Source organism: Crinia signifera, chromosome 9, assembly GCF_055691185.1.
Source record: "Crinia signifera chromosome 9, ASM5569118v1, whole genome shotgun sequence".
Taxonomy (NCBI): Eukaryota; Metazoa; Chordata; class Amphibia; order Anura; family Myobatrachidae; genus Crinia; species Crinia signifera.
This window is the reverse complement of record NC_139225.1, coordinates 122,892,141-122,916,124: the sequence shown is the minus strand read 5'-3', so window position 1 is coordinate 122,916,124 and position 23,984 is coordinate 122,892,141. Positions and strand designations below refer to the sequence as shown.

Below are 23,984 nucleotides of genomic sequence, written 5' to 3'. Positions count from 1 at the left end.
ACACAGTGATGTTTAGAGCCATAAGATAACATAACACTTAATACGTCAACTACCCATAGATGCATAAAATGGACAACTTGTACACACTCGACCACGAAGGGACTCGAACCCTCAATCTTCTGATCCGAAGTCAGACGCCTTATCCATTAGGCCACGCGGTCAACTGCTCACTTACCTGCATGCCTATGTCCAAGCTGTTGTGATTGCTGTGTATTGTAGAGACCTAAGATGACCTAACATGTGATATGGCATTAATCCATAGATGCATAAAAGTTACAATCATTAACCCTACATCTAAATTGAGAAAAATATTTTTTTGTATGCACACAGTGATGTTTAGAGCCATAAGATAACATAACACTTAATACGTCAACTACCCATAGATGCATAAAATGGACAACTTGTACACACTCGACCACGAAGGGACTCGAACCCTCAATCTTCTGATCCGAAGTCAGACGCCTTATCCATTAGGCCACGCGGTCAACTGCTCCCTTTACTGCAGCCCTATGTCCAAGCTGTGATGTTTGCTGTGTAATGTAAAGACCTAAGATAATAAAACATGTGATATATCATAAATCCATAGATGCATAAAAGTTACAATCATTAACAATACGAATAAATTGAGAAAAACATTTTTATATGCACATAATGATGTTTAGAGACTCAAGATAACAAAAAATTTCATACATCAACTTCCCATATATGCATAAGAGGGATAAACTGTACACATTTGACCACGAAGGTACTTGAACACTCAAACTTCTGATCTCAGAGTCAGACGCCTTAGCCTCAAAGCCAAGCACCCAGCTCATGACAAAATTGTAGTCCATGGAAGGATTGGTATGAGTTATACCAATGTAAAAAAATATTTACATTCTTTGCAAAAAAGTTTGGTATAAAATGTATTATGGATAACTAACCAAGATGCAAAATATAATCTTATTGATTAATTTTCTGAGAAAGTCATATTGTTTTTTCAGCAATGCCCACATCAAGTTCTTAAATAAAATTGAACTCTTCTGAGAAATAGAAATACTTTGCGTCGGACAACACATGTTAATGTATTCCAAATTTACTAAAAGAAAAGGAATTAGCTCCACAACTAAATCTTTTAAAATGTGTTTGTCACTCACCACTACACATCTGCATTTTTTATTTGAGAAGAAACATTTGGAAAAACAAGCACTTGGGTGACAACCTAAGATCCAATAAATCATTTTAATTATTGATTTTGAGAGAAAGTCAAATTGTTCAGTAAAGATCACCTCCAAAACTTAAAATGTTTAGAACACAAAATAGGGAAATTATTTTTTATGTGCAGGCTGCGATTTTTAGAGACCTAACATGACATGTGATACATCAACCACCCATAGATACATAAAAGGGACAACTTGTACACACTCGACCACGAAGGGACTCGAACCCTCAATCTTCTGATCCGAAGTCAGACGCCTTATCCATTAGGCCACGCGGTCAACTGCTCACTTACCTGCATGCCTATGTCCAAGCTGTTGTGATTGCTGTGTATTGTAGAGACCTAAGATGACCAAACATGTGATATGGCATTAATCCATAGATGCATAAAAGTTACAATCATTAACCCTACATCTAAATTGAGAAAAATATTTTTTTGTATGCACACAGTGATGTTTAGAGCCATAAGATAACATAACACTTAACCCCTTCATGACAGAGCCAGTTTGTGCCTTCATGACAGAGCCCTTTTTTTCAAATCTGACATGTCTCACTTAAGTGGGGATAACTTTTTTTTGCTTTTACTTATCCCAGTGATTTTGAGATTGTTTTCTCGTGACACATTGTACTTCAAGTTAGTGGTAAATTTTGGTCGATACAGTCTGTGTTTTTTTGTGAAAAATACCAAAATATCGTGAAAAAATGGAAAATTTAGCAATATGCAAAATGTCACATTTTCTGCTTGTGAGACAAATAATCATACCACTCAAAATAGTTAATAACTAACAAAGACCATATGTCTACTTTATGTTGCAATCATTATTTCAACCCCCTTTTCATTTTTTTGGACACTAGGAGGCTTCAAATATGACTAGCAAATTCTCAAATTTTCAAGAAAATTTCAAACTCTGATTTTTTTAGGGACCAGGTCAGTTTTGATGTGACTTTGAGGGACTTGTATGTGAGACACCCCCATAAATGATGCCATTTCAAAAACTGCACCCCTCACAGTATTCAAAACAGCATTTTGGAAGTTTGTTAACCCTTTAGGTGTTTCACAGGAATTAAAACAAAGTGTAGGTGAAATTTCAAAATTTCATTTTTTTTGCAGAGTTTCAATTTTAATACATTTTTCTAACAAATACAGTACATTTTTCTAGAGAAATGTGACTAAAAATTGATTCCCCCAATTCTTTGGTTTTCATAAATATCCTATATGTGGCCCTAGTGTGCACGGTGACCAAACCACAGGCTTCATAATAGAAGGAGCACCTACTTGATTTTGGAGCCTCCTTTTTATGAGATTATTTTTTAGGCACCATGTAGGTTTCTAGGCACCATAAGATGCTAAAAGTTAGGAACCGCCCCACAAGTGACCCCATTTTGCAAACTACACCCCTCAGGGAATTCATCTAGGGGTATAGAGTACATTTCAAACCCCCCGAGGTTTCACCAATTGTGGTACAACTGGGTAGTGAAAATGAAAAAAATTAATTTTTCATTTTCACAGCTCAGTTGTATCAAAATTGGTGAAACCTCGGGGGGTTTGAAATGTACTCTATACCCCTAGATGAATTCCCTGAGGGGTGTAGTTTGCAAAATGGGGTCACTTGTGGGGGGGTTCCACTGTATGGGTGTTTCGGGGGTCATTCAACCAGAATCTGTGCTGCAAAATCCAAAAATCACTCCTTCCCTTCTGAGTCCTGCCATGCACCCAACTGGTATTTTTTGGTCACATGTGAGGCATTGCCGTACCCGGGAGAAATTGGGGCACAGATTTTGGGGTGCTTTGTCTCCTTCATTCCTTGTGAAAATGAAAAATTTTGAGCCAGATCTGCATTTTTGTGTAAAAAAATTTAATTTTTTACACAAAAATGCAGTTCTGGCTCAAAATTTTTAATTTTCACAAGGAATGAAGGAGACAAAGCACCCCAAAATCTGTGCCCCAATTTCTCCCGGGTACGGCAATGCCTCACATGTGACCAAAAAATACCAGTTGGGTGCATGGCAGGACTCAGAAGGGAAGGAGTGATTTTTGGTGGTGGAATGAATGGCGGGTGCTATGTCGCATTAGCAAGACCCCCGAAGCACCAATACAGTGGAACCCCCCCACAAGTGACCCCATTTTGGTCACCAGCTTTGGGAGGGGGGCTGGCGCTGCGGCTGGCGGGGGGGTGGGAGGGGTGCTGGCGCTGCGGCAGCCGGGTGGGTGGGAGGGAGGGGGGCTGCCGGGTGGGAGGGGGGGGGGGCTGGCGATCGTTGGTGATCGGTGCGGTATACGCACACACACACACACACACACACACACACACACACACATATATATATATATATATATATATATGTGTGTATATATATATATATATACATATATATACATATATATACACACACATATATATATATATATATATGTGTGTGTATATATATATATATATATATATATACACATTTGCACATTATTTTTTATTTTATTTTATTTTTAACTTTTCCAGCAGCAGCATGATGCTGCTGCTGCTGCGGGGGGGAGGGGGGAGGAGGGGAGCGCAGCGTGCGCTCCGCACGTAGCGGTGGAGCCGGGGGAGCTGCTGCTGCTGCCGGGTGAGTGCCCGGCGGGTGGGAGGGGGGTGCTGCCGCTCGGTGGTGATCGGTGCTGCACCGATCACCACCGTTTTCTGTGTTACCGAGCGGCTTAGCCGCCGGTAACACAGGAAACGCTGTGATTGACTGTTCAGATTTGAACAGCCAATCACAGCGATCGCCGACCGGGGGGGGCACCCCTGCCCCCCCTGGGCGACGAGGGGGGATGTCTGCTGTCAGGGACAGCAGACATCACCTAACTGTCACTGCGTCTCTAGACGCAGTGACAGTTAGAAGTCATGACGTATATATACGTCAACGGTCGGGAAGTACTTCCCGACCATGACGTATATATACGTCAAATGTCGTGAAGGGGTTAATACGTCAACTACCCATAGATGCATAAAATGGACAACTTGTACACACTCGACCACGAAGGGACTCGAACCCTCAATCTTCTGATCCGAAGTCAGACGCCTTATCCATTAGGCCACACGGTCAACTGTTCACTTTACTGCAGCCCTATGTCCAAGCTGTGATGTTTGGGGTGTAATAAAAAGACCTAAGATAATAAAACATGTGATATATCATAAATCCATAGATGCATAAAAGTTACAATCATTAACAATACGAATAAATTGAGAAAAACATTTTTATATGCACATAATGATGTTTAGAGACTCAAGATAACAAAAAATTTCATACATCAACTTCCCATATATGCATAAGAGGGATAAACTGTACACATTTGACCACGAAGGTACTTGAACACTCAAACTTCTGATCTCAGAGTCAGACGCCTTATCCTCAAAGCCAAGCACCCAGCTCATGACAAAATTGTAGTCCATGGAAGGATTGGTATGAGTTATACCAATGTAAAAAAATATTTACATTCTTTGCAAAAAAGTTTGGTATAAAATGTATTATGGATAACTAACCAAGATGCAAAATATAATCTTATTGATTAATTTTCTGAGAAAGTCATATTGTTTTTTCAGCAATGCCCACATCAAGTTCTTAAATAAAATTGAACTCTTCTGAGAAATAGAAATACTTTGCGTCGGACAACACATGTTAATGTATTCCAAATTTACTAAAAGAAAAGGAATTAGCTCCACAACTAAATCTTTTAAAATGTGTTTGTCACTCACCACTACACATCTGCATTTTTTATTTGAGAAGAAACATTTGTAAAAACAAGCACTTGGGTGACAACCTAAGATCCAATAAATCATTTTAATTATTGATTTTGAGAGAAAGTCAAATTATTCAGTAAAGATCACCTCCAAAACTTAAAATGTTTAGAACACAAAATAGGGAAATTATTTTTTATGTGCAGGCTGCGATTTTTAGAGACCTAACATGACATGTGATACATCAACTACCCATAGATACATAAAAGGGACAACTTGTACACACTCGACCACGAAGGGACTCGAACCCTCAATCTTCTGATCCGAAGTCATACGCCTTATCCATTAGGCCACGCGGTCAACTGCTCACTTACCTGCATGCCTATGTCCAAGCTGTTGTGATTGCTGTGTATTGTATAGACCTAAGATGACCTAACATGTGATATGGCATTAATCCATAGATGCATAAAAGTTACATTCATTAACCCTACATCTAAATTGAGAAAAATATTTTTTTGTATGCACACAGTGATGTTTAGAGCCATAAGATAACATAACACTTAATACGTCAACTACCCATAGATGCATAAAATGGACAACTTGTACACACTCGACCACGAAGGTACTTGAACCCTCAATCTTCTGATCCGAAGTCAGACGCCTTATCCATTAGGCCACGCGGTCAACTGCTCACTTACCTGCATGCCTATGTCCAAGCTGTTGTGATTGCTGTGTATTGTAGAGACCTAAGATGACCTAACATGTGATATGGCATTAATCCATAGATGCATAAAAGTTACAATCATTAACCCTACATCTAAATTGAGAAAAATATTTTTTTGTATGCACACAGTGATGTTTAGAGCCATAAGATAACATAACACTTAATACGTCAACTACCCATAGATGCATAAAATGGACAACTTGTACACACTCGACCACGAAGGGACTCGAACCCTCAATCTTCTGATCCGAAGTCAGACGCCTTATCCATTAGGCCACGCGGTCAACTGCTCCCTTTACTGCAGCCCTATGTCCAAGCTGTGATGTTTGCTGTGTAATGTAAAGACCTAAGATAATAAAACATGTGATATATCATAAATCCATAGATGCATAAAAGTTACAATCATTAACAATACGAATAAATTGAGAAAAACATTTTTATATGCACATAATAATGTTTAGAGACTCAAGATAACAAAAAATTTCATACATCAACTTCCCATATATGCATAAGAGGGATAAACTGTACACATTTGACCACGAAGGTACTTGAACACTCAAACTTCTGATCTCAGAGTCAGACGCCTTATCCTCAAAGCCAAGCACCCAGCTCATGACAAAATTGTAGTCCATGGAAGGATTGGTATGAGTTATACCAATGTAAAAAAATATTTACATTCTTTGCAAAAAAGTTTGGTATAAAATGTATTATGGATAACTAACCAAGATGCAAAATATAATCTTATTGATTAATTTTCTGAGAAAGTCATATTGTTTTTTCAGCAATGCCCACATCAAGTTCTTAAATAAAATTGAACTCTTCTGAGAAATAGAAATACTTTGCGTCGGACAACACATGTTAATGTATTCCAAATTTACTAAAAGAAAAGGAATTAGCTCCACAACTAAATCTTTTAAAATGTGTTTGTCACTCACCACTACACATCTGCATTTTTTATTTGAGAAGAAACATTTGTAAAAACAAGCACTTGGGTGACAACCTAAGATCCAATAAATCATTTTAATTATTGATTTTGAGAGAAAGTCAAATTGTTCAGTAAAGATCACCTCCAAAACTTAAAATGTTTAGAACACAAAATAGGGAAATTATTTTTTATGTGCAGGCTGCGATTTTTAGAGACCTAACATGACATGTGATACATCAAATACCCATAGATACATAAATTCCAAATTTGCTAAAAGAAAAGGAATTAGCTCCACCTCTAAATCTTTTAAAATGTGTTTGTCACTCACCACTACACATCTGCATTTTTTATTTGAGAAGAAACATTTGTAAAAACAAGCACTTGGGTGACAACCTAAGATCCAATAAATCATTTTAATTATTGAATTTGAGAGAAAGTCAAATTGTTCAGTAAAGATCACCTCCAAAACTTAAAATGTTTAGAACACAAAATCGGGAAATTATTTTTTATGTGCAGGCTGCGATTTTTAGAGACCTAACATGACATGTGATACATCAACCACCCATAGATACATAAAAGGGACAACTTGTACACACTCGACCACGAAGGGACTCAAACCCTCAATCTTCTGATCCGAAGTCAGACGCCTTATCCATTAGGCCACGCGGTCAACTGCTCACTTACCTGCATGCCTATGTCCAAGCTGTTGTGATTGCTGTGTATTGTAGAGACCTAAGATGACCTAACATGTGATATGGCATTAATCCATAGATGCATAAAAGTTACAATCATTAACCCTACATCTAAATTGAGAAAAATATTTTTTTGTATGCACACAGTGATGTTTAGAGCCATAAGATAACATAACACTTAATACGTCAACTACCCATAGATGCATAAAATGGACAACTTGTACACACTCGACCACGAAGGGACTCGAACCCTCAATCTTCTGATCCGAAGTCAGGCGCCTTATCCATTAAGCCACGCGGTCAACTGCTCCCTTTACTGCAGCCCTATGTCCAAGCTGTGATGTTTGCTGTGTAATGTAAAGACCTAAGATAATAAAACATGTGATATATCATAAATCCATAGATGCATAAAAGTTACAATCATTAACAATACGAATAAATTGAGAAAAACATTTTTATATGCACATAATGATGTTTAGAGACTTAAGATAACAAAAAATTTCATACATCAACTTCCCATATATGCATAAGAGGGATAAACTGTACACATTTGACCACGAAGGTACTTGAACACTCAAACTTCTGATCTCAGAGTCAGACGCCTTATCCTCAAAGCCAAGCACCCAGCTCATGACAAAATTGTAGTCCATGGAAGGATTGGTATGAGTTATACCAATGTAAAAAAATATTTACATTCTTTGCAAAAAAGTTTGGTATAAAATGTATTATGGATAACTAACCAAGATGCAAAATATAATCTTATTGATTAATTTTCTGAGAAAGTCATATTGTTTTTTTAGCAATGCCCACATCAAGTTCTTAAATAAAATTGAACTCTTCTGAGAAATAGAAATACTTTGCGTCGGACAACACATGTTAATGTATTCCAAATTTACTAAAAGAAAAGGAATTAGCTCCACAACTAAATCTTTTAAAATGTGTTTGTCACTCACCACTACACATCTGCATTTTTTATTTGAGAAGAAACATTTGTAAAAACAAGCACTTGGGTGACAACCTAAGATCCAATAAATCATTTTAATTATTGATTTTGAGAGAAAGTCAAATTGTTCAGTAAAGATCACCTCCAAAACTTAAAATGTTTAGAACACAAAATAGGGAAATTATTTTTTATGTGCAGGCTGCGATTTTTAGAGACCTAACATGACATGTGATACATCAACTACCCATAGATACATAAAAGGGACAACTTGTACACACTCGATCACGAAGGGACTCGAACCCTCAATCTTCTGATCCAAAGTCATACGCCTTATCCATTAGGCCACGCGGTCAACTGCTCACTTACCTCCATGCCTATGTCCAAGCTGTTGTGATTGCTGTGTATTGTATAGACCTAAGATGACCTAACATGTGATATGGCATTAATCCATAGATGCATAAAAGTTACATTCATTAACCCTACATCTAAATTGAGAAAAATATTTTTTTGTATGCACACAGTGATGTTTAGAGCCATAAGATAACATAACACTTAATACGTCAACTACCCATAGATGCATAAAATGGACAACTTGTACACACTCGACCACGAAGGGACTCGACCCCTCAATCTTCTGATCCGAAGTCAGACGCCTTATCCATTATGCCACGCGGTCAACTGCTCCCTTTACTGCAGCCCTATGTCCAAGCTGTGATGTTTGCTGTGTAATGTAAAGACCTAAGATAATAAAACATGTGATATATCATAAATCCATAGATGCATAAAAGTTACAATCATTAACAATACGAATAAATTGAGAAAAACATTTTTATATGCACATAATGATGTTTAGAGACTCAAGATAACAAAAAATTTCATACATCAACTTCCCATATATGCATAAGAGGGATAAACTGTACACATTTGACCACGAAGGTACTTGAACACTCAAACTTCTGATCTCAGAGTCAGACGCCTTATCCTCAAAGCCAAGCACCCAGCTCATGACAAATTTGTAGTCCATGGAAGGATTGGTATGAGTTATACCAATGTAAAAAAATATTTACATTCTTTGCAAAAAAGTTTGGTATAAAATGTATTATGGATAACTAACCAAGATGCAAAATATAATCTTATTGATTAATTTTCTGAGAAAGTCATATTGTTTTTTCAGCAATGCCCACATCAAGTTCTTAAATAAAATTGAACTCTTCTGAGAAATAGAAATACTTTGCGTCGGACAACACATGTTAATGTATTCCAAATTTACTAAAAGAAAAGGAATTAGCTCCACAACTAAATCTTTTAAAATGTGTTTGTCACTCACCACTACACATCTGCATTTTTTATTTGAGAAGAAACATTTGTAAAAACAAGCACTTGGGTGACAACCTAAGATCCAATAAATCATTTTAATTATTGATTTTGAGAGAAAGTCAAATTGTTCAGTAAAGATCACCTCCAAAACTTAAAATGTTTAGAACACAAAATTGGGAAATTATTTTTTATGTGCAGGCTGCGATTTTTAGAGACCTAACATGACATGTGATACATCAAATACCCATAGATACATAAAAGGGACAACTTGTACACACTCGACCACGAAGGGACTCGAACCCTCAATCTTCTGATCCGAAGTCATACGCCTTATCCATTAGGCCACGCGGTCAACTGCTCACTTACCTGCATGCCTATGTCCAAGCTGTTGTGATTGCTGTGTATTGTAGAGACCTAAGATGACCTAACATGTGATATGGCATTAATCCATAGATGCATAAAAGTTACAATCATTAACCCTACATCTAAATTGAGAAAAATATTTTTTTGTATGCACACAGTGATGTTTAGAGCCATAAGATAACATAACACTTAATACGTCAACTACCCATAGATGCATAAAATGGACAACTTGTACACACTCGACCACGAAGGGACTCGAACCCTCAATCTTCTGATCCGAAGTCAGGCGCCTTATCCATTAAGCCACGCGGTCAACTGCTCCCTTTACTGCAGCCCTATGTCCAAGCTGTGATGTTTGCTGTGTAATGTAAAGACCTAAGATAATAAAACATGTGATATATCATAAATCCATAGATGCATAAAAGTTACAATCATTAACAATACGAATAAATTGAGAAAAACATTTTTATATGCACATAATGATGTTTAGAGACTTAAGATAACAAAAAATTTCATACATCAACTTCCCATATATGCATAAGAGGGATAAACTGTACACATTTGACCACGAAGGTACTTGAACACTCAAACTTCTGATCTCAGAGTCAGACGCCTTATCCTCAAAGCCAAGCACCCAGCTCATGACAAAATTGTAGTCCATGGAAGGATTGGTATGAGTTATACCAATGTAAAAAAATATTTACATTCTTTGCAAAAAAGTTTGGTATAAAATGTATTATGGATAACTAACCAAGATGCAAAATATAATCTTATTGATTAATTTTCTGAGAAAGTCATATTGTTTTTTTAGCAATGCCCACATCAAGTTCTTAAATAAAATTGAACTCTTCTGAGAAATAGAAATACTTTGCGTCGGACAACACATGTTAATGTATTCCAAATTTACTAAAAGAAAAGGAATTAGCTCCACAACTAAATCTTTTAAAATGTGTTTGTCACTCACCACTACACATCTGCATTTTTTATTTGAGAAGAAACATTTGTAAAAACAAGCACTTGGGTGACAACCTAAGATCCAATAAATCATTTTAATTATTGATTTTGAGAGAAAGTCAAATTGTTCAGTAAAGATCACCTCCAAAACTTAAAATGTTTAGAACACAAAATAGGGAAATTATTTTTTATGTGCAGGCTGCGATTTTTAGAGACCTAACATGACATGTGATACATCAACTACCCATAGATACATAAAAGGGACAACTTGTACACACTCGATCACGAAGGGACTCGAACCCTCAATCTTCTGATCCAAAGTCATACGCCTTATCCATTAGGCCACGCGGTCAACTGCTCACTTACCTCCATGCCTATGTCCAAGCTGTTGTGATTGCTGTGTATTGTATAGACCTAAGATGACCTAACATGTGATATGGCATTAATCCATAGATGCATAAAAGTTACATTCATTAACCCTACATCTAAATTGAGAAAAATATTTTTTTGTATGCACACAGTGATGTTTAGAGCCATAAGATAACATAACACTTAATACGTCAACTACCCATAGATGCATAAAATGGACAACTTGTACACACTCGACCACGAAGGGACTCGAACCCTCAATCTTCTGATCCGAAGTCAGACGCCTTATCCATTATGCCACGCGGTCAACTGCTCCCTTTACTGCAGCCCTATGTCCAAGCTGTGATGTTTGCTGTGTAATGTAAAGACCTAAGATAATAAAACATGTGATATATCATAAATCCATAGATGCATAAAAGTTACAATCATTAACAATACGAATAAATTGAGAAAAACATTTTTATATGCACATAATGATGTTTAGAGACTCAAGATAACAAAAAATTTCATACATCAACTTCCCATATATGCATAAGAGGGATAAACTGTACACATTTGACCACGAAGGTACTTGAACACTCAAACTTCTGATCTCAGAGTCAGACGCCTTATCCTCAAAGCCAAGCACCCAGCTCATGACAAATTTGTAGTCCATGGAAGGATTGGTATGAGTTATACCAATGTAAAAAAATATTTACATTCTTTGCAAAAAAGTTTGGTATAAAATGTATTATGGATAACTAACCAAGATGCAAAATATAATCTTATTGATTAATTTTCTGAGAAAGTCATATTGTTTTTTCAGCAATGCCCACATCAAGTTCTTAAATAAAATTGAACTCTTCTGAGAAATAGAAATACTTTGCGTCGGACAACACATGTTAATGTATTCCAAATTTACTAAAAGAAAAGGAATTAGCTCCACAACTAAATCTTTTAAAATGTGTTTGTCACTCACCACTACACATCTGCATTTTTTATTTGAGAAGAAACATTTGTAAAAACAAGCACTTGGGTGACAACCTAAGATCCAATAAATCATTTTAATTATTGATTTTGAGAGAAAGTCAAATTGTTCAGTAAAGATCACCTCCAAAACTTAAAATGTTTAGAACACAAAATTGGGAAATTATTTTTTATGTGCAGGCTGCGATTTTTAGAGACCTAACATGACATGTGATACATCAAATACCCATAGATACATAAAAGGGACAACTTGTACACACTCGACCACGAAGGGACTCGAACCCTCAATCTTCTGATCCGAAGTCATACGCCTTATCCATTAGGCCACGCGGTCAACTGCTCACTTACCTGCATGCCTATGTCCAAGCTGTTGTGATTGCTGTGTATTGTAGAGACCTAAGATGACCTAACATGTGATATGGCATTAATCCATAGATGCATAAAAGTTACAATCATTAACCCTACATCTAAATTGAGAAAAATATTTTTTTGTATGCACACAGTGATGTTTAGAGCCATAAGATAACATAACACTTAATACGTCAACTACCCATAGATGCATAAAATGGACAACTTGTACACACTCGACCACGAAGGGACTCGAACCCTCAATCTTCTGATCCGAAGTCAGACGCTTTATCCATTAGGCCACACGGTCAACTAATCACTTTACTGCAGCCCTATGTCCAAGCTGTGATGTTTGGGGTGTAATGTAAAGACCTAAGATAATAAAACATGTGATATATCATTAATCCATAGATGCATAAAAGTTACAATCATTAACCATACGAACAAATTGAGAAAAACATTTTTATATGCACATAATGATGTTTAGAGACTCAAGATAAACAAAAAATTTCATACATTAACTACCCATATATGCATAAGAAGGATAAACTGTACACATTTGACCACGAAGGTACTTGAACACTCAAACTTCTGATCTCAGAGTCAGACGCCTTATCCTCAAAGCCAAGCAGCCAGCTTATGGCAAAATTGTAGTCCATGGAAGGTTTTGTATGAGTTATACCAATGTAAAAAAATATTTACATTCTTTGCCAAAAAGTTTGGTATAAAATGTATTATGGATAACTAACCAAGATGCAAAATATAATCTTATTGATTACTTTTCTGAGAAAGTCATATTGTTTTTTCAGCAATGCCCACATCAAGTTCTTAAATAAAATTGAACTCTTCTGAGAAATAGAAATACTTTGCATCGGACAACACATGTTAGTGTATTCCAAATTTGCTAAAAGAAAAGGAATTAGCTCCACCTCTAAATCTTTTAAAATGTGTTTGTCACTCACCACTACACATCTGCATTTTTTATTTGAGAAGAAACATTTGTAAAAACAAGCACTTGGGTGACAAACTAAGATCCAATAAATCATTTTAATTATTGAATTTGAGAGAAAGTCAAATTGTTCAGTAAAGATCACCTCCAAAACTTAAAATGTTTAGAACACAAAATCGGGAAATTATTTTTTATGTGCAGGCTGCGATTTTTAGAGACCTAACATGACATGTGATACATCAACTACCCATAGATACATAAAAGGGACAACTTGTACACACTCGACCACGAAGGGACTCGAACCCTCAATCTTCTGATCCGAAGTCAGACGCCTTATCCATTAGGCCACGCGGTCAACTGCTCACTTCCCTGCATGCCTATGTCCAAGCTGTGATGTTTGCTGTGTAATGTAAAGACCTAAGATAATAAAACATGTGATATATCATAAATCCATAGATGCATAAAAGTTACAATCATTAACAATACGAACAAATTGAGAAAAACATTTTTATATGCACATAATGATGTTTAGAGACTAAAGATAACAAAAAATTTCATACATCAACTTCCCATATATGCATAAGAGGGATAAACTGTACACATTTGACCACGAAGGTACTTGAACACTCAAACTTCTGATCTCAGAGTCAGACGCCTTATCCTCAAAGCCAAGCAGCCAGCTCATGGCAAAATTGTAGTCCATGGAAGGTTTGGTATGAGGTATACCAATGAAAAAAAATATTTACATTCTTTGCAAGAAAGTTTGGTATAAAATGTATTATGGATAACTAACCAAGATGCAAAATACAATCTTATTGATTAATTTTCTGAGAAAGTCATATTGTTTTTTCAGCAATGCCCACATTAAGTTCTTAAATAAAATTGAACTCTTCTGAGAAATAGAAATACTTTGCGTCGGACAACACATGTTAATGTATTCCAAATTTGCTAAAAGAAAAGGAATTAGCTCCACCTCTAAATCTTTTAAAATGTGTTTGTCACTCACCACTACACATCTGCATTTTTTATTTGAGAAGAAACATTTGTAAAAACAAGCACTTGGGTGACAACCTAAGATCCAATAAATCATTTTAATTATTGATTTTGAGAGAAAGTCAAATTGTTCAGTAAAGATCACCTCCAAAACTTAAAATGTTTAGAACACAAAATAGGGAAATTATTTTTTATGTGCAGGCTGCGATTTTTAGAGACCTAACATGACATGTGATACATCAACTACCCATAGATACATAAAAGGGACAACTTGTACACACTCGACCACGAAGGAACTCGAACCCTCAATCTTCTGATCCGAAGTCAGACGCCTTATCCATTAGGCCACGCGGTCAACTGCTCACTAACCTGCATGCCTATGTCCAAGCTGTTGTAATTGCTGTGTATTGTAGAGACCTAAGATGACCTAACGTGATATGGCATTAATCCATAGATGCATAAAAGTTACAATCATTAACCCTACATCTAAATTGAGAAAAATATTTTTTTGTATGCACACAGTGATGTTTAGAGCCATAAGATAACATAACACTTAATACGTCAACTAACCATAGATGCATAAAATGGACAACTTGTACACACTCGACCACGAAGGGACTCGAACCCTCAATCTTCTGATCCGAAGTCAGACGCCTTATCCATTAGGCCACACGGTCAACTGTTCACTTCACTGCAGCCCTATGTCCAAGCTGTGATGTTTGGGGTGTAATGTAAAGACCTAAGATAATAAAACATGTGATATATCATTAATCCATAGATGCATAAAAGTTACAATCATTAACCATACGAACAAATTGAGAAAAACATTTTTATATGCACATAATGATGTATAGAGACTCAAGATAAACAAAAAAATTCATACATTAACTACCCATATATGCATAAGAAGGATAAACTGTACACATTTGACCACGAAGGTACTTGAACACTCAAACTTCTGATCTCAGAGTCAGACGCCTTATCCTCAAAGCCAAGCAGCCAGCTCATGGCAAAATTGTAGTCCATGGAAGGTTTTGTATGAGTTATACCAATGTAAAAAAAATTTACATTCTTTGCAAAAAAGTTTGGTATAAAATGTATTATGGATAACTAACCAAGATGCAAAATATAATCTTATTGATTAATTTTCTGAGAAAGTCATATTGTTTTTTCAGCAATGCCCACATCAAGTTCTTAAATAAAATTGAACTCTTCTGAGAAATAGAAATACTTTGCATCGGACAACACATGTTAGTGTATTCCAAATTTGCTAAAAGAAAAGGAATTAGCTCCACCTCTAAATCTTTTAAAATGTGTTTGTCACTCACCACTACACATCTGCATTTTTTATTTGAGAAGAAACATTTGTAAAAACAAGCACTTGGGTGACAAACTAAGATCCAATAAATCATTTTAATTATTGAATTTGAGAGAAAGTCAAATTGTTCAGTAAAGATCACCTCCAAAACTTAAAATGTTTAGAACACAAAATCGGGAAATTATTTTTTATGTGCAGGCTGCGATTTTTAGAGACCTAACATGACATGTGATACATCAACTACCCATAGATACATAAAAGGGACAACTTGTACACACTCGACCACGAAGGGACTCGAACCCTCAATCTTCTGATCCGAAGTCAGACGCCTTATCCATTAGGCCACGCGGTCAACTGCTCACTTACCTGCATGCCTATGTCCAGGCTGTTGTGATTGCTGTGTATTGTAGAGACCTAAGATAACCTAACATGTGATATGGCATTAATCCATAGATGCATAAAAGTTACAATCATTAACCCTACATCTAAATTGAGAAAAATATTTTTTTTGTATGCACACAGTGATGTTTAGAGCCATAAGATAACATAACACTTAATACGTCAACTACCCATAGATGCATAAAATGGACAACTTGTACACACTCGACCACGAAGGTACTCGAACCCTCAATCTTCTGATCCGAAGTCAGACGCCTTATCCATTAGGCCACGCGGTCAACTGCTCTCCTTACTGCAGCCCTATGTCCAAGCTGTGATGTTTGCTGTGTAATGTAAAGACCTAAGATAATAAAACATGTGATATATCATAAATCCATAGATGCATAAAAGTTACAATCATTAACAATACGAACAAATTGAGAAAAACATTTTTATATGCACATAATGATGTTTAGAGACTCAAGATAACAAAAAAATTCATACATCGACTTCCCATATATGCATAAGAGGGATAAACTGTACACATTTGACCACGAAGGTACTTGAACACTCAAACTTCTGATCTCAGAGTCAGACGCCTTATCCTCAAAGCCAAGCAGCCAGCTCATGGCAAAATTGTAGTCCATGGAAGGTTTGGTATGAGTTATACCAATGTAAAAAAATATTTACATTCTTTGCAAAAAAGTTTGGTATAAAATGTATTATGGATAACTAACCAAGATGCAAAATATAATCTTATTGATTAATTTTCTGAGAAAGTCATATTGTTTTTTCAGCAATGCCCACATCATTTGTAAAAACAAGCACTTGGGTGACAACCTAAGATCCAATAAATCATTTTAATTATTGATTTTGAGAGAAAGTCAAATTGTTCAGTAAAGATCACCTCCAAAACTTAAAATGTTTAGAACACAAAATAGGGAAATTATTTTTTATGTGCAGGCTGCGATTTTTAGAGACCTAACATGACATGTGATACATCAACTACCCATAGATACATAAAAGGGACAACTTGTACACACTCGACCACGAAGGGACTCGAACCCTCAATCTTCTGATCCGAAGTCATACGCCTTATCCATTAGGCCACGCGGTGAACTGCTCACTTACCTGCATGCCTATGTCCAAGCTGTTGTGATTGCTGTGTATTGTAGAGACCTAAGATGACCTAACATGTGATATGGCATTAATCCATAGATGCATAAAAGTTACATTCATTAACCCTACATCTAAATTGAGAAAAATATTTTTTTGTATGCACACAGTGATGTTTAGAGCCATAAGATAACATAACACTTAATACGTCAACTACCCATAGATGCATAAAATGGACAACTTGTACACACTCGACCACGAAGGGACTCGAACCCTCAATCTTCTGATCCGAAGTCAGACGCCTTATCCATTAGGCCACGCGGTCAACTGCTCCCTTTACTGCAGCCCTATGTCCAAGCTGTGATGTTTGCTGTGTAATGTAAAGACCTAAGATAATAAAACATGTGATATATCATAAATCCATAGATGCATAAAAGTTACAATCATTAACAATACGAACAAATTGAGAAAAACATTTTTATATGCACATAATGATGTTTAGAGACTCAAGATAACAAAAAATTTCATACATCAACTTCCCATATATGCATAAGAGGGATAAACTGTACACATTTGACCACGAAGGTACTTGAACACTCAAACTTCTGATCTCAGAGTCAGACGCCTTATCCTCAAAGCCAAGCAGCCAGCTCATTGCAAAATTGTAGTCCATGGAAGGTTTGGTATGAGTTATACCAATGTAAAAAAATATTTACATTCTTTGCAAAAAAGTTTGGTATAAAATGTATTATGGATAACTAACCAAGATGCAAAATATAATCTTATTGATTAATTTTCTGAGAAAGTCATATTGTTTTTTCAGCAATGCCCACATCAAGTTCTTAAATAAAATTGAACTCTTCTGAGAAATAGAAATACTTTGCGTCGGACAACACATGTTAATGTATTCCAAATTTGCTAAAAGAAAAGGAATTAGCTCCACCTCTAAATCTTTTAAAATGTGTTTGTCACTCACCACTACACATCTGCATTTTTTATTTGAGAAGAAACATTTGTAAAAACAAGCACTTGGGTGACAACCTAAGATCCAATAAATCATTTTAATTATTGATTTTGAGAGAAAGTCAAATTGTTCAGTAAAGATCACCTCCAAAACTTAAAATGTTTAGAACACAAAATCGGGAAATTATTTTTTATGTGCAGGCTGCGATTTTTAGAGACCTAACATGACATGTGATACATCAACTACCCATAGATACATAAAAGGGACAACTTGTACACACTCGACCACGAAGGGACTCGAACCCTCAATCTTCTGATCCGAAGTCATACGCCTTATCCATTTGGCCACGCGGTCAACTGCTCAGTTACCTGCATGCCTATGTCCAAGCTGTTGTGATTGCTGTGTATTGTAGAGACCTAAGATGACCTAACATGTGATATGGCATTAATCCATAGATGCATAAAAGTTACATTCATTAACCCTACATCTAAATTTAGAAAAATATTTTTTTGTATGCACACAGTGATGTTTAGAGCCATAAGATAACATAACACTTAATACGTCAACTACCCATAGATGCATAAAATGGACAACTTGTACACACTCGACCACGAAGGGACTCGAACCCTCAATCTTCTGATCCGAAGTCAGACGCCTTATCCATTAGGCCACGCGGTCAACTGCTCCCTTTACTGCAGCCCTATGTCCAAGCTGTGATGATTGGTGTGTAATGTAAAGACCTAAGATAATAAAACATGTGATATATCATAAATCCATAGATGCATAAAAGTTACAATCATTAACAATACGAACAAATTGAGAAAAACATTTTTATATGCACATAATGATGTTTAGAGACTAAAGATAACAAAAAATTTCATACATCAACTTCCCATATATGCATAAGAGGGATAAACTGTACACATTTGACCACGAAGGTACTTGAACACTCAAACTTCTGATCTCAGAGTCAGACGCCTTATCCTCAAAGCCAAGCAGCCAGCTCATGGCAAAATTGTAGTCCATGGAAGGTTTGGTATGAGTTATACCAATGTAAAAAAATATTTACATTCTTTGCAAAAAAGTTTGGTATAAAATGTATTATGGATAACTAACCAAGATGCAAAATATAATCTTATTGATTAATTTTCTGAGAAAGTCATATTGTTTTTTCAGCAATGCCCACATCAAGTTCTTAAATAAAATTGAACTCTTTTGAGAAATAGAAATACTTTGCGTCGGACAACACATGTTAATGTATTCCAAATTTGCTAAAAGAAAAGGAATTAGCTCCACCTCTAAATCTTTTAAAATGTGTTTGTCACTCACCACTACACATCTGCATTTTTTATTTGAGAAGAAACATTTGTAAAAACAAGCACTTGGGTGACAACCTAAGATCCAATAAATCATTTTAATTATTGATTTTGAGAGAAAGTCAACTGCTCAGTTACCTCCATGCCTATGTCCAAGCTGTTGTGATTGCTGTGTATTGTAGAGACCTAAGATGACCTAACATGTGATATGGCATTAATCCATAGATGCATAAAAGTTACATTCATTAACCCTACATCTAAATTGAGAAAAATATTTGGTACTTGTGAGTTATCCGGGCGTCCGATTTTTTGATTGTATGCCTTAAGTTAAGGCATACAATCAGATGCGATGCGATGCGATATCGCATCGCATCGCATCGCATCGCATGCGACCATCGGATGCGATGACCCGATTTTACCATAGGAATCAATGTTAAAATGATTCCTATGGAAAAAGGCGGTCCTTTTCATACCCCTACTATCCAAGTGGGCATGGAGTTGGATATAAACCTGTGGCGAGCGTAGCGAGCCACCGAGCCCGAAGCGTGGCGAGCGAAGCGAGCCCCGCGAGGGGACGGTATTCCGTGTCCCCTCGCGGGGCTCGCTACGCTCGCCACGCTTCGGGCTCGGTGGCTCGCTACGCTCGCCACAGGTTTATATCCAACTCCATGCCCACTTGGATAGTAGGGGTATGAAAAGGACCCTTTTTCCCATTGAATTCCATGTTAAAATGGACTCAGTCCATTTTAACATTGATTCCTATGGAAAAATCGGGTCATCGCATCGCATCGCATCGTATCGCATCCGATGGTCGCATGCGATGCGATGCGATGTCCCGATCCGACCCGATTTCAAAATCGGACGCCCGGATAACTCACAAGTACCAAATATTTTTTTGTATGCACACAGTGATGTTTAGAGCCATAAGATAACATAACACTTAATACGTCAACTACCCATAGATGCATAAAATGGACAACTTGTACACACTCGACCACGAAGGGACTCGAACCCTCAATCTTCTGATCCGAAGTCAGACGCCTTATCCATTAGGCCACGCGGTCAACTGCTCCCTTTACTGCAGCCCTATGTCCAAGCTGTGATGTTTGCTGTGTAATGTAAAGACCTAAGATAATAAAACATGTGATATATCATAAATCCATAGATGCATAAAAGTTACAATCATTAACAATACGAACAAATTAAGAAAAACATTTTTATATGCACATAATGATGTTTAGAGACTCAAGATAACAAAAAATTTCATACATCAACTTCCCATATATGCATAAGAGGGATAAACTGTACACATTTGACCACGAAGGTACATGAACACTCAAACTTCTGATCTCAGAGTCAGACGCCTTATCCTCAAAGCCAAGCAGCCAGCTCATGGCAAAATTGTAGTCCATGGAAGGTTTGGTATGAGTTATACCAATGTAAAAAAATATTTACATTCTTTGCAAAAAAGTTTGGTATAAAATGTATTATGGATAACTAACCAAGATGCAAAATACAATCTTATTGATTAATTTTCTGAGAAAGTCATATTGTTTTTTCAGCAATGCCCACATCAAGTTCTTAAATAAAATTGAACTCTTCTGAGAAATAGAAATACTTTGCGTCGGACAACACATGTTAATGTATTCCAAATTTGCTAAAAGAAAAGGAATTAGCTCCACCTCTAAATCTTTTAAAATGTGTTTGTTACTCACCACTACACATCTGCATTTTTTATTTGAGAAGAAACATTTGTAAAAACAAGCACTTGGGTGACAACCTAAGATCCAATAAATCATTTTAATTATTGATTTTGAGAGAAAGTCAAATTGTTCAGTAAAGATCACCTCCAAAACTTAAAATGTTTAGAACACAAAATCGGGAAATTATTTTTTATGTGCAGGCTGCGATTTTTAGAGACCTAACATGACATGTGATACATCAACTACCCATAGATACATAAAAGGGACAACATGTACACACTCGACCACGAAGGGACTCGAACCCTCAATCTTCTGATCCGAAGTCAGACGCCTTATCCATTAGGCCACGCAGTCAACTGCTCACTTACCTGCATGCCTATGTCCAAGCTGTTGTGATTGCTGTGTATTGTAGAGACCTAAGATGACCTAACATGTGATATGGCATTAATCCATAGATGCATAAAAGTTACAATCATTAACCCTACATCTAAATTGAGAAAAATATTTTTTTGTATGCACACAGTGATGTTTAGAGCCATAAGATAACATAACACCTAATACGTCAACTACCCATAGATGCATAAAATGGACAACTTGTACACACTCGACCACGAAGGGACTCGAACCCTCAATCTTCTGATCCGAAGTCAGACGCCTTATCCATTAGGCCACACGGTCAACTGTTCACTTTACTGCAGCCCTATGTCCAAGCTGTGATGTTTGGGGTGTAATAAAAAGACCTAAGATAATAAAACATGTGATATATCATTAATCCATGAGATGCATAAAAGTTACAATCATTAACCATACGAACAAATTGAGAAAAACATTTTTATATGCACATAATGATGTTTAGAGACTCAAGATAAACAAAAAATTTCATACATTAACTACCCATATATGCATAAGAAGGATAAACTGTACACATTTGACCACGAAGGTACTTGAACACTCAAACTTCTGATCTCAGAGTCAGACGCCTTATCCATTAGGCCACGCGGCCTACTGCTCCCTTTACAGCAGCCCTATGTCCAAGCTGTGATGTTTGCTGTGTAATGTAAAGACCTAAGATAATAAAACATGTGATATATCATAAATCCATAGATGCATAAAAGTTACAATCATTAACAATACGAACAAATTGAGAAAAACATTTTTATATGCACATAATGATGTTTAGAGACTAAAGATAACAAAAAATTTCATACATCAACTTCCCATATATGCATAAGAGGGATAAACTGTACACATTTGACCACGAAGGTACTTGAACACTCAAACTTCTGATCTCAGAGTCAGACGCCTTATCCTCAAAGCCAAGCAGCCAGCTCATGGCAAAATTGTAGTCCATGGAAGGTTTGGTATGAGGTATACCAATGAAAAAAAATATTTACATTCTTTGCAAGAAAGTTTGGTATAAAATGTATTATGGATAACTAACCAAGATGCAAAATACAATCTTATTGATTAATTTTCTGAGAAAGTCATATTGTTTTTTCAGCAATGCCCACATCAAGTTCTTAAATAAAATTGAACTCTTCTGAGAAATAGAAATACTTTGCGTCGGACAACACATGTTAATGTATTCCAAATTTGCTAAAAGAAAATGAATTAGCTCCACCTCTAAATCTTTTAAAATGTGTTTGTCACTCACCACTACACATCTGCATTTTTTATTTGAGAAGAAACATTTGTAAAAACAAGCACTTGGGTGACAACCTAAGATCCAATAAATCATTTTAATTATTGATTTTGAGAGAAAGTCAAATTGTTCAGTAAAGATCACCTCCAAAACTTAAAATGTTTAGAACACAAAATCGGGAAATTATTTTTTATGTGCAGGCTGCGATTTTTAGAGACCTAACATGACATGTGATACATCAACTACCCATAGATACATAAAAGGGACAACTTGTACACACTCGACCACGAAGGGACTCAAACCCTCAATCTTCTGATCCGAAGTCAGACGCCTTATCCATTAGGCCACGCGGTCAACTGCTCACTTACCTGCATGCCTATGTCCAAGCTGTTGTGATTGCTGTGTATTGTAGAGACCTAAGATGACCTAACATGTGATATGGCATTAATCCATAGATGCATAAAAGTTACAATCATTAACCCTACATCTAAATTAAGAAAAATATTTTTTTGTATGCACACAGTGATGTTTAGAGCCATAAGATAACTTAACACTTAATACGTCAACTACCCATAGATGCATAAAATGGACAACTTGTACACACTCGACCACGAAGGGACTCGAACCCTCAATCTTCTGATCCGAAGTCAGACGCCTTATCCATTAGGCCACGCGGTCAACTGCTCCCTTTACTGCAGCCCTATGTCCAAGCTGTGATGTTTGCTGTGTAATGTAAAGACCTAAGATAATAAAACATGTGATATATCATAAATCCATAGATGCATAAAAGTTACAATCATTAACAATACGAACAAATTGAGAAAAACATTTTTATATGCACATAATGATGTTTAGAGACTAAAGATAACAAAAAATTTCATACATCAACTTCCCATATATGCATAAGAGGGATAAACTGTACACATTTGACCACGAAGGTACTTGAACACTCAAACTTCTGATCTCAGAGTCAGACACCTTATCCTCAAAGCCAAGCAGCCAGCTCATGGCAAAATTGTAGTCCATGGAAGGTTTGGTATGAGGTATACCAATGAAAAAAAAAAAAATTTACATTCTTTGCAAGAAAGTTTGGT

General features: G+C 36.4%; 27 non-coding genes across 27 annotated transcripts; all 27 read right to left on the bottom strand.

The window, feature by feature from the left end:
• Nucleotides 1-88: 88 nt before the first annotated feature.
• TRNAR-UCG (transfer RNA arginine (anticodon UCG)) lies at nt 89-161 on the bottom strand. The gene has a single exon. It is a non-coding gene; the product is annotated as a tRNA-Arg (tRNA).
• Nucleotides 162-412: 251 nt separating this feature from the next.
• On the bottom strand, nt 413-485 carry TRNAR-UCG (transfer RNA arginine (anticodon UCG)). The gene has a single exon. It is a non-coding gene; the product is annotated as a tRNA-Arg (tRNA).
• Nucleotides 486-1,405: 920 nt separating this feature from the next.
• On the bottom strand, nt 1,406-1,478 carry TRNAR-UCG (transfer RNA arginine (anticodon UCG)). The gene has a single exon. It is a non-coding gene; the product is annotated as a tRNA-Arg (tRNA).
• A 2,726-nt stretch (nt 1,479-4,204) lies between these two features.
• TRNAR-UCG (transfer RNA arginine (anticodon UCG)) lies at nt 4,205-4,277 on the bottom strand. Its single transcript has one exon. It is a non-coding gene; the product is annotated as a tRNA-Arg (tRNA).
• Nucleotides 4,278-5,197: 920 nt separating this feature from the next.
• TRNAR-UCG (transfer RNA arginine (anticodon UCG)) lies at nt 5,198-5,270 on the bottom strand. The gene has a single exon. It is a non-coding gene; the product is annotated as a tRNA-Arg (tRNA).
• A 251-nt stretch (nt 5,271-5,521) lies between these two features.
• TRNAR-UCG (transfer RNA arginine (anticodon UCG)) lies at nt 5,522-5,594 on the bottom strand. The gene has a single exon. It is a non-coding gene; the product is annotated as a tRNA-Arg (tRNA).
• A 251-nt stretch (nt 5,595-5,845) lies between these two features.
• Nucleotides 5,846-5,918, bottom strand: TRNAR-UCG (transfer RNA arginine (anticodon UCG)). The gene has a single exon. It is a non-coding gene; the product is annotated as a tRNA-Arg (tRNA).
• Nucleotides 5,919-7,156: 1,238 nt separating this feature from the next.
• On the bottom strand, nt 7,157-7,229 carry TRNAR-UCG (transfer RNA arginine (anticodon UCG)). The gene has a single exon. It is a non-coding gene; the product is annotated as a tRNA-Arg (tRNA).
• Nucleotides 7,230-7,480: 251 nt separating this feature from the next.
• Nucleotides 7,481-7,553, bottom strand: TRNAR-UCG (transfer RNA arginine (anticodon UCG)). The gene has a single exon. It is a non-coding gene; the product is annotated as a tRNA-Arg (tRNA).
• A 2,237-nt stretch (nt 7,554-9,790) lies between these two features.
• Nucleotides 9,791-9,863, bottom strand: TRNAR-UCG (transfer RNA arginine (anticodon UCG)). Its single transcript has one exon. It is a non-coding gene; the product is annotated as a tRNA-Arg (tRNA).
• A 251-nt stretch (nt 9,864-10,114) lies between these two features.
• On the bottom strand, nt 10,115-10,187 carry TRNAR-UCG (transfer RNA arginine (anticodon UCG)). Its single transcript has one exon. It is a non-coding gene; the product is annotated as a tRNA-Arg (tRNA).
• A 1,244-nt stretch (nt 10,188-11,431) lies between these two features.
• TRNAR-UCG (transfer RNA arginine (anticodon UCG)) lies at nt 11,432-11,504 on the bottom strand. Its single transcript has one exon. It is a non-coding gene; the product is annotated as a tRNA-Arg (tRNA).
• Nucleotides 11,505-12,424: 920 nt separating this feature from the next.
• Nucleotides 12,425-12,497, bottom strand: TRNAR-UCG (transfer RNA arginine (anticodon UCG)). The gene has a single exon. It is a non-coding gene; the product is annotated as a tRNA-Arg (tRNA).
• Nucleotides 12,498-12,748: 251 nt separating this feature from the next.
• Nucleotides 12,749-12,821, bottom strand: TRNAR-UCG (transfer RNA arginine (anticodon UCG)). Its single transcript has one exon. It is a non-coding gene; the product is annotated as a tRNA-Arg (tRNA).
• A 921-nt stretch (nt 12,822-13,742) lies between these two features.
• On the bottom strand, nt 13,743-13,815 carry TRNAR-UCG (transfer RNA arginine (anticodon UCG)). Its single transcript has one exon. It is a non-coding gene; the product is annotated as a tRNA-Arg (tRNA).
• A 920-nt stretch (nt 13,816-14,735) lies between these two features.
• On the bottom strand, nt 14,736-14,808 carry TRNAR-UCG (transfer RNA arginine (anticodon UCG)). Its single transcript has one exon. It is a non-coding gene; the product is annotated as a tRNA-Arg (tRNA).
• Nucleotides 14,809-15,057: 249 nt separating this feature from the next.
• On the bottom strand, nt 15,058-15,130 carry TRNAR-UCG (transfer RNA arginine (anticodon UCG)). The gene has a single exon. It is a non-coding gene; the product is annotated as a tRNA-Arg (tRNA).
• A 920-nt stretch (nt 15,131-16,050) lies between these two features.
• On the bottom strand, nt 16,051-16,123 carry TRNAR-UCG (transfer RNA arginine (anticodon UCG)). Its single transcript has one exon. It is a non-coding gene; the product is annotated as a tRNA-Arg (tRNA).
• Nucleotides 16,124-16,375: 252 nt separating this feature from the next.
• Nucleotides 16,376-16,448, bottom strand: TRNAR-UCG (transfer RNA arginine (anticodon UCG)). The gene has a single exon. It is a non-coding gene; the product is annotated as a tRNA-Arg (tRNA).
• Nucleotides 16,449-17,517: 1,069 nt separating this feature from the next.
• On the bottom strand, nt 17,518-17,590 carry TRNAR-UCG (transfer RNA arginine (anticodon UCG)). Its single transcript has one exon. It is a non-coding gene; the product is annotated as a tRNA-Arg (tRNA).
• Nucleotides 17,591-18,510: 920 nt separating this feature from the next.
• On the bottom strand, nt 18,511-18,583 carry TRNAR-UCG (transfer RNA arginine (anticodon UCG)). The gene has a single exon. It is a non-coding gene; the product is annotated as a tRNA-Arg (tRNA).
• A 251-nt stretch (nt 18,584-18,834) lies between these two features.
• On the bottom strand, nt 18,835-18,907 carry TRNAR-UCG (transfer RNA arginine (anticodon UCG)). The gene has a single exon. It is a non-coding gene; the product is annotated as a tRNA-Arg (tRNA).
• A 1,629-nt stretch (nt 18,908-20,536) lies between these two features.
• TRNAR-UCG (transfer RNA arginine (anticodon UCG)) lies at nt 20,537-20,609 on the bottom strand. Its single transcript has one exon. It is a non-coding gene; the product is annotated as a tRNA-Arg (tRNA).
• Nucleotides 20,610-21,529: 920 nt separating this feature from the next.
• On the bottom strand, nt 21,530-21,602 carry TRNAR-UCG (transfer RNA arginine (anticodon UCG)). Its single transcript has one exon. It is a non-coding gene; the product is annotated as a tRNA-Arg (tRNA).
• Nucleotides 21,603-21,853: 251 nt separating this feature from the next.
• On the bottom strand, nt 21,854-21,926 carry TRNAR-UCG (transfer RNA arginine (anticodon UCG)). The gene has a single exon. It is a non-coding gene; the product is annotated as a tRNA-Arg (tRNA).
• Nucleotides 21,927-23,171: 1,245 nt separating this feature from the next.
• On the bottom strand, nt 23,172-23,244 carry TRNAR-UCG (transfer RNA arginine (anticodon UCG)). Its single transcript has one exon. It is a non-coding gene; the product is annotated as a tRNA-Arg (tRNA).
• Nucleotides 23,245-23,495: 251 nt separating this feature from the next.
• Nucleotides 23,496-23,568, bottom strand: TRNAR-UCG (transfer RNA arginine (anticodon UCG)). The gene has a single exon. It is a non-coding gene; the product is annotated as a tRNA-Arg (tRNA).
• Between the last annotated feature and the right edge of the window lie 416 nt (nt 23,569-23,984).